Raw genomic sequence first — 9,219 nt, forward strand, 5'->3', positions numbered from 1 at the left:
CGGCAGCTTTGGCATTGATTCGCCGCGGGAAACGAGGTGATGCGGACGACGAAGAGCCGAGAAGAGAGCCGTGTCGCTGACACGGCGGACCCGCGGCTTTTTCGCGCCAAAACAGTTCGCCCGGCGCCCCCGGGCGCCCCCAGCGCGCCGGGTTCGGGCTGGGTCCGCCGGCGCTGTTTTCGGTCCAAGCCAGCGAAAATCGGACTCCTGGGGCGCGACTGGGCCGTTTTTTCGGCGCCAGCGCAAAAAAACGCCTGGGGAGGCCTTCCTGTGGGCGCGGCTGGAGATGCCCTTAGTATGTGTAGCGATTCGTCCCCGTCCCCGCCTCCAAAACCTAAACCTCAGACGCTCTAACGCCAACCTCCTCCCCCTCCAGCCCCCTCGCGCCCCAGCCGCCGCCGACTGCAGCCATGGTAAGCCTCTCCCCCCGCCATCTCCGCCCTCCTCCTCCTCTCGCGGATCCCACCTCGTGTGCTGATTCTTGTTCGGCCGCAGTCGCTGATCGCGGGTGAGGAGTTCCAGCACATCCTGCGTGTGCTCAACACCAACGTCGACGGTAAGCAGAAGATCATGTTCGCGCTCACCTCCATCAAGGGTGTGGGCCGCCGCTTCTCCAACATCGTCTGCAAGAAGGCCGACATCGACATGAACAAGAGGTGAGGAACCCCCTTTCTCGCCAGATCTCGCCGTGGTGGGACAGAGTGTTATGTTCGTTTCGATAAGCTACTCAAGGAACATCTAGTTACTCTGCGTTTTAAGCTTTGATGAATCATCCGTACGTTGATCATTTTACTTGTGAGCAATGTTTTTCGCTTAATGGATATGATCTGGTGACTGGCCATCTTTCTCGCATTAATTATGCATACTCTTGTCAGGTTGAATGTTTTTGTTGTTTTGGCATCAGCACTTGGCTTTAATTTAACTAGTTGCATTGCATGCAGGTCAAGTATTCGGAATTAGTGATCTATTCTAGTGATTAGCTCCATTTGTGATGCCAAAGTTAGGATCCTATCTTGCTATTATCTCATCATCTTGCGGCATTGTCCAGTTTGCGCGCATTGAATTCTACTTGATACTAGCATATTAGCATGGATATATGTTCGTGGGTGGGGGCCTGAGCCGTGCGCTGCGTTCTGTGGTGGTGTGCAGGGCTGGAGAGCTTTCCGCGGAGGAGATGGACCGTCTGATGGCGGTGGTGCACAACCCACGCCAGTTCAAGGTGCCGGACTGGTTCCTCAACAGGAAGAAGGACTACAAGGACGGCAGGTTCTCCCAGCCTCCCAGGTCGTCTCCAACGCCGTTGACATGAAGCTCAGGGATGACCTTGAGAGGCTCAAGAAGATCAGGTATAACCTCGCCGTTCCCTCCTTTTCTTTTTGCCCCTTGCTATTTGTTGTTGTATGACTTTGTGTTAGATTCAACTACTGATGATGCTTGCACTTCACATATTTGTGTCTTGCCTGGTAGTGTACAGTTTAATTTGCTATTATTAGCTAGGGTTGTTGATTGACTTAGTTTTCTGCTGGAAGTTGAATCTCCTAAACACTAGCATGTCTGAAATGTCTGGGTTGCAAGTAATGCTCAGTAGTTTCTGTTTCTTGTTTTTCATTTGATTCAATCTCAAACTTATGAAGGCAATAAATTAGAGTCTCTGGTGCGCTTCTTAATAGTGTAAATCAGCGCTGTATGTTGCCGAGATATCTTTGGGCCAAGATTCTGGCACAAGCCATTCTTTGAGATGGCTTTTGCATTCAACTTGTCCATACATATCTTAGCACTGAACTGAATTTTGTTTGGATAGGGTTATTAGGGATGCCATGAGGTATCTGATGCTTGGTCTTCTTTCATGGTCTTGTTTGTCGTTAGATTGGCTAACAGTGAGAAGGAAACGGGTTTTTGCGACACTGGCTGCTCTCATACCAGGAGCTTCCTGTTACTATACCCCCGTTTACATCAATCATTTGGTTCTTTTGTTCTCAGTGATGATCAACACTGATTAGATGTCCGATCCAATCCATTCCATTAAACCATGGGGACAAAATGAGGCATTTGTCTGAGAGAACATGTTAGGACTTTTGCTCTGTTGAAAACACTTTTTTTTTCACACCTGCCTTTCTAATTTGTAGTTCTTAGTTCTCTGTGATGATGAAAACAGATGACGAGTCTGATGTAATCCATTCTATTAAACCATGTGGACAATCGAGGCATTTGTCTGAGAGAACATGTGCTTCTGTGCTTTTTTTTTTTTGATTTATTTTAGTTTGTGATTGTGTTGCTGGCACTATGAGGAGGACAATTGGTGTCTGACGTGCCGTTCCGGTGCCTCTGCTAGTCTGCATACAAATTTGGACTAGCTTTTTTTATATAGCCAGTTGTTGCTTCTTTCTACAGAAATACAGCATGTTAGCTTGTATGAATGGTTATTACCTGGATCTTCTGCCAGCTCTAGGTTATTCAATTCAGTCAATCTGTTGGAGCTAGTTTGTCTATTACTTGTATCTAGATTTTATATTCTGCCCTATGCCCTTGTTGACTTGCTTAGATTCATAATTGTTATGTCTTGCAATCTGGTATTGATGACTGTCAATGTATTCATGTGTACCCTTCTAGTGTACCTTGTATGTGACCCAGCTGTTCTGTATATCAATGCTTTGTTTCCAAGAGATGTGCTGATGCCCGATTCCTTAAAACTTCACTGTTGCAGTAGCATTGTCCTAGTGCGTATATTTAGGAGAGATCACTTATGCTTGAAACCCTGCTCTTTTCCAGGAACCATCGTGGTCTGCGTCACTACTGGGGCGTGCGTGTCCGTGGTCAGCACACCAAGACTACCGGCAGGAGAGGAAAGACTGTTGGTGTCTCCAAGAAACGATAAGCTGCTTCACAAAGTTGCCGCATAGCTTTGCTACTACTGTGTTGGTCCATTTCCAGAATCTTAAGGAGCGTTGTTATTTAGACGATTACCTTGGATGATGTTTTGCCCTAGATAATGTTTGGGTTCTGGAACCTTTAATATATTGTATCTTGAATTCCTTGTTGAACCCGTACAAGAGTTTTTTTTTTTTTTTTGCCATGTGCTTTGAGTCATTTGAATGGTTGGCAACATCGTGTCTGTTCTAAGCATATCTGTGCATTACAGGTTTGTTGGCTAATTGAATCCTGGTATATTTCTGGGCGTGCCATTCTAGTTGTTGGTGTAATTTGTTGAGCGAACTGTTGTGACAACAGGGTAATACCCCTTCCATTCATGAATATAAGATGTTTTGGCAGTTCAAACTAATCTGCCAAAATGTATAAGAGGTAGAACATAGGTTGTCACGTCTTATTTATTTGGCGTTGCTTATCATTTGCACTACCCTGTTCATGAAGTTAAGACCTTTATTTTTGACCTTGACGCATTTTGCTTTGCCATCTACCAATAGAACCTACTATGAACTTTCATTTTGGCGATCTCTGCCTGATACTAAATTAGTATGATGTGTCTGTTTTTATTTTTTTATGATCTATTTTCTGATGAGGACTGCTATGTGAACGACAATACTGCTGCCAATTTACAGCCGACACGCTGGCCAGCACGCTAATTATGCCAAGCATTCTCTACCACCTGCAAAAATCCCTCAAACTCCACCCAAAATTCCTCGAATCTAAAAATTAGGGATTTATGAATTTTATTGTCAACTTGAATTTTGATAGGCACATGATCAGATGTGATTCTAGCCATAGGGATAGCGTAAGTGTTAGAGAAGATTGAGGTCCAAGCAGGGAATGTGAATACCCAGTCAAGTTTCTCCAACAAAGGATTGTCTTGCATGTTGCTTCAAGTGAAAGATCTCCCATTTAGGGGAATTTCAACTAAATCATGATGCTGGATGACAGAGTTGAAATAGAGCATACTAAGGTGGTCGCCTCCAGCTCTGTTTCTGTTTTCAGGCCCTCTGATGTAGTAGTTAAAGTCACCCATAATAATCCAGTTGTCCATATTGGAGGTATCCAAATTAAATACTCAGTCATAAAATTCAGTTTTTCCTTCAGTACTATTAGGGCCATAAACATTGGTAAGATACCATACTGTGTTGCTGATATTACACTTAAATTGCACTATGATCTGAAAGCATGACTGGGAAATAATTGTTCCTATAACTCTGTAAGCATTGATCCATTCCAAATAATGATCAAACCACCAGAAGCCCCTACAGAGGGTGAAAAAGCAAACCAATTGTCCCAAGTCTCCTGGGACAAAAGTTCCTGATATATGCATGATCAAATAGTTCTCTTTTGGTTTCCTGAAAGCAGATGATGTTGCAGTTGCTCTCATTTTTTTAAACCTGATATCATCCCATCTATCCTGGAGTTAATGCCCCTCGGATTCCAATTTCTATTCATTGCAAAAAATAGTGGAGCATGTGTTGTATCTGGCTAGAAATACTATACCAGAAGGAGCAATAGAAAACCGAGTATGGGTTGTGCTGATCATAGGTAGGATTGCATAGTAAAAAACAGATACTCAAGCAGGCAGAATGAGAGACACTGGTAAATGCAAATAGACCATATACTGATAGTGTTCATTACAGAGCAGCAGATCTCAGATGTTCAATCAGAGCAGCCTCAACAGCCTTCGCACTTGCAGGGTTCACGAAGCCATCATTAAGCTTAGCAAGTCTACCATTCTCTTGACAAGAGCATCATCAACAGGTATAGTTTTCTTGCGCTTGTTAGTAATGGCAGGGGCAGGAAGGCAAGTGTCAGCATGAAACTAAGAGGATAATTCAGTAACTTCTCTAGCAGAAATTCGGTGGTTTCAGAGGAGTAGGTGGTGCTGATATGAATAAAACTCTTTCCCCTGATACCACCATCTTCCTGCACATCAACAATTTTACAGTAAGCACCTGTCACATGGTTACTGTTCAGTAAATTGATAAGAGTGATGCTATGCAGATGATGATGTGCGGACGACTTCTGCACGACGGCGCACATCAGGTCGTCTATGCATATTATCACAGTCCAGCAGACGGCTAGGTTACGAATCGTGCAACTGTCGTGCGACTATACATCGTTCACACAGCAGTTTCGAATATATAAACAGAGACAGTCTTAGCCAGATCTCATATGCATAACCAGTGGTGTGTGAAGAGTTCTGCATGGGGGTGGAGTGCCTGGCATCTCCACATCAGCATCAATGTTACCAATGATGTGGTCATTCATGTTGTGTTTCGGCTCCATCACATTACCATCATTCAGGTTGGGGATTTGGTTAACATTGTTGATTAACTTCAGCCTGCTGAACTTCATTGTGCGTAGGGATATTTCTACAGCTACATCATGTCAGTTGCTCTCACATATAATTGGTAGGGGATGTGGTTTAGCACCATCAGGTGGCAGAGGATCTTCATCTCCCCAAACCTCACCAATCAAAGTACCGGACATAATGTATGTAGTCTGGACCAATTTTTGCCCACTTTTGCCATCCAATGAAGACCCGTATATGTCCACAGACGAATCCGCATGACCAAATTCCAATATGCAAACAATTAACTGATTTGCGAGAGTCCAAAAAGCATGCGGAGGTCCGCTTGGCCCACTGTCAGTTGGAGCACATGTCCTCACAACCCATGTGCTTTGTCCTCTAGGTCCACCTGGCCCACCTTTGTTGTCCGGATTTGATGCTTATTGTTTTTGATAAAGGGAATATATTAATATCAAGATGATAACAAATACACCTAGTCTCTCACCAACATAATTCTTAGATTAAGTCTAAACATTAAGGATTCACATAGCCAAAAGAAAACTAAAGAAGAAGAACAAAGAAAACGAAGACCCCGCCAAAGCAAATAGAGATTCGCAACAGCAAGAGCACGACCAGTGGTGATGACACCTAGATTTCGAAGAAGATTCTCTAAAACACGCCTTAAGAAAATTAACAGTGCACAAAAACCGTCGTCGTCCGATCTAATCAGCATGGTCAGATCTTGATTTTTCACCCTGGAGAATGTCTCATCTCTAGACAATGTCTTCAACAAGAAAAACGACTAGGGAGCCCCCATTGCCAGGTACAACCACCAAAGGCCAGACCTAGGGTTTTCACCCCGGAAACTGAGACGCGGAACTCAAATAGCACCGTCAAGAACGGAGTCTGCTAGTGTCGCTGCCCCCACTCACCGAGAACACTACTGCAAAACGGCAATCATCCGACACACATAATTCTCCGATCCACTATGCATGCTCTTTGGAATCTTCACCGGCTCTTGACTTGATAGAGCATGCAAGATGGAACATCCAAAGCCTATCCAGTCTTCTTCAAACAGGACTGCCTTGACTCCCCTATCAACACCTTGGTTAACGCGGCAATGAAGGTGCCAAGGCAGGCCCAAGGTGGATGGAGGTCGCCACTAGCCATAGGAAATGGATCTTCACGTTGCCAATGGCGATGACAGGACACCAGGTCACACTCCCGTGGTGATGGCAGAATAGACAAAGAGCCCATCGCTCTGCCAACCACAGACGTCGATTCAATGCTTGTTGAACCAAGCACGCACACACGCACGCCTCTTGGGCGAGTTGTCGTGCATGTGCCCCGTCATAACAGTCTGCGGGAGATCTTGATGTCGCCTGACTGGCGCCAGAAAACTTCCGTGGGAGGTGGCCACTTGCAGGATCTCGCCTCCCAAACCATTTCGGTGCCAACCGGTAGAGGATGCACACGGTAGCGACGGCAGAAAACGCTAGGGCCAACAAAAATACCACTCTGACCTACCAGATTCGCATCGCTGCATCGATCTGGGCATGGAAGGAGTAAGGTGGGAGGAGGGATGGGGGTTTGGGAGCGCGAGCAGGGGTGGCGAGCGGCGGCGGCGGTGGCGGTGAGGGGGTCTGGTGAGGCGACACTGAGAGGTTGGCAGCGGGGAAACCCCGGAGTCGCTTGGGAGGCGACCCGGAGGTGGATGTGTTATGTTAACTATTACCTTAATCTCCAGATTTGATGCTTATTTGAGGGACAAAGTTGAATGTCCGGCTCCCGTGTCCTGTCCGTGAATGCGTCCGGACGTGCTCCACGGACGGATAGTGTGTCCGTTTTAGGGAATAGCGTTGGAGAAGCCCACTCAACCAACCCACCGCCTTAACATCTTCTTAATCTTTGTGCTTATTGCGTACTCGAGAGGTCACGCGCCCTTGCAAACTCGAGGTGTCACATTCTCTTCTTCAACTTTGACTATCATTTCCGCCTCTTTGCTGTAGCTCAAGTGGGTTGCCTTAAGTTTCAAATTAAAATTAGCACCACTAACATGATGACTCGAAAATAGATCTAACAGAAAGATGCTATGGTCAGGGTTTATTGTTTTCTTGCAAGTGGTAGTCCTAATCAACATTCAGATTGGGAAATGACAGTCTACCTTTTCCCTTTACACCGAATGGTAGGCATTGACTCCAACATGCAAGTCCATCCACCTATTGTGCATGAAGTCCAGGTCCTCTCTAGGTCTCAAAAAAATGAAAATCATTGAACCACACAAGAAATAACATTACAGTTTTATGTAAATAACTGCAAACAAAGTAGTTAATCCCCTTGAACCATAAGAAATTTACAGTAATTCACACAAGGAAAGAGAGCCACATGGCATTTCTCAAAAAAAAAAGAAAACATCCACATAACATTTAAATATTATTCCTATAAAATGTTTTTAGAGAAAGAAGGATCACCCGGCCTCTGCATCATCACGATGCACACAACTATATTAAAGTTAAAAAAATACCAGTCTCCAATATCAAAGTATCTTTCTATAATGATGTTAGAACTAACTTGAATCTCGATTTAATCCCCGGTTGACACGTGGGAACATTTCCCTCTTCCTACGGGAAATGAAATGATTTACAAAATTCTCCACTTCCAAAGAAATCATCATTCCTTTATTGCAAAATGTACAAGGAATTTTATTGTTCTCTCAAATTCCTTTAAACTACAGAAATCCCTAGATAGCTTCCTTCCCAATTACTTAGCACTCCCCAAACAAAGATTTTAACATATTCTTGGCAAAATAACATGAACCTTGAAAGGACGCTTATGATGAGTGATACTGAAGACTCCAATGTCACTACAGATATCCTCATGCAAAACACATATTAAGTGCTCTCGAATCCTTAAAGACTCAATCCAATAAGACAACTTCAAAGGGAAAACTCAAAACAAGATAGAGAGGGGAAATACCCATATGATTCATCTATGTCAACAAAGCCCACGTTACATCAAGATCGTTCCATATCAAGAACACGAGAGAGAGAGAGAGATACAACACATAGCTACTGGTACAAACCCTCAGCCCCGAGGGTGGACTACTCCCTCCTCATTGTGGTGGCCGCCGGGATGATGAAGATGGCCACCGGAGATGATTCCCCCCTCCGACAGGGTGCCAGAACAGGGTCTAGATTGGTTTTCGGTGGATACAAAGCCTTGCGGCGGCGAAGCTTCTGATCTAGGGCTACCCCTAAGGGTTTTGGAATATTTGAGAATTCATAGTGCAAAGAGGGGGTGCGGGAGGCCACTGAGGTGGGCACAACCCACATGAGCGCGCCAGGGGCCCCTGGCATGCCCTGGTGGGTTGTGCCCCCCTCGGGGCACCCCCCAGGTGCAGCCCTGGCCCATTGGGTTCCTTCTGGTCCAAAAAAACTCTGTAAAGTTTCGTTGTGTTTGGACTCCGTTTGATATTGATTTCCTGTGATGTAAGAAACAAGCAAAAAACAGCAACTGGCACTGAGCACTGGGTCAATAGGTTAGTCCCAAAAATTGATATAAAGTTGCCATAAAATGATTGTGAAACACCCAAGAATGATAAAATAACAACATGAATGATGACCCGCAAGTATACGGGATAGTTGTAGCCTCTTTCGATAAGTAAGAGTGTCGAACCCAACGAGGAGCTAAAGGTAGAACAAATACTCTCTCAAATCCTATCGGCCACTGATACGACTCTACGCACGCTTAACGTTCGCTTTACCTAGAACAAGTATGAAACTAGAGGTACTTTGTAGGTGTTGTTGGATAGGTTTGCAAGATAATAAAGAGCACGCAAATAAAAAGTAGGGGCTGTTTAGATAAAGATGCAATAAAGTAAATATAGCGAGTGTGGAAAAGTGGTGGTAGGAGTTGTGGAATTGCCCCTAAGCAATTGACTACGTTACTAGACCAGTAATCACTATTGCAATTCTATTTGAGGGAGAGGCATAAGC

General features: G+C 44.8%; 2 non-coding genes and 1 pseudogene across 2 annotated transcripts; all 3 read left to right on the plus strand.

Annotated features, from left to right (window-relative positions):
* Window positions 1–346: 346 nt before the first annotated feature.
* Window positions 347–3,043, plus strand: LOC119366062 (annotated as a pseudogene).
* Window positions 1,975–2,062, plus strand: LOC119266360. Its single transcript, XR_005132023.1, has one exon. It is a non-coding gene; the product is annotated as a small nucleolar RNA SNOR75 (small nucleolar RNA).
* On the plus strand, window positions 2,135–2,221 carry LOC119266358. The gene has a single exon (XR_005132021.1). It is a non-coding gene; the product is annotated as a small nucleolar RNA SNOR75 (small nucleolar RNA).
* Window positions 3,044–9,219: the final 6,176 nt, after the last annotated feature.

Source organism: Triticum dicoccoides, chromosome 2B (assembly GCF_002162155.2).
Source record: "Triticum dicoccoides isolate Atlit2015 ecotype Zavitan chromosome 2B, WEW_v2.0, whole genome shotgun sequence".
Taxonomy (NCBI): Eukaryota; Viridiplantae; Streptophyta; class Magnoliopsida; order Poales; family Poaceae; genus Triticum; species Triticum dicoccoides.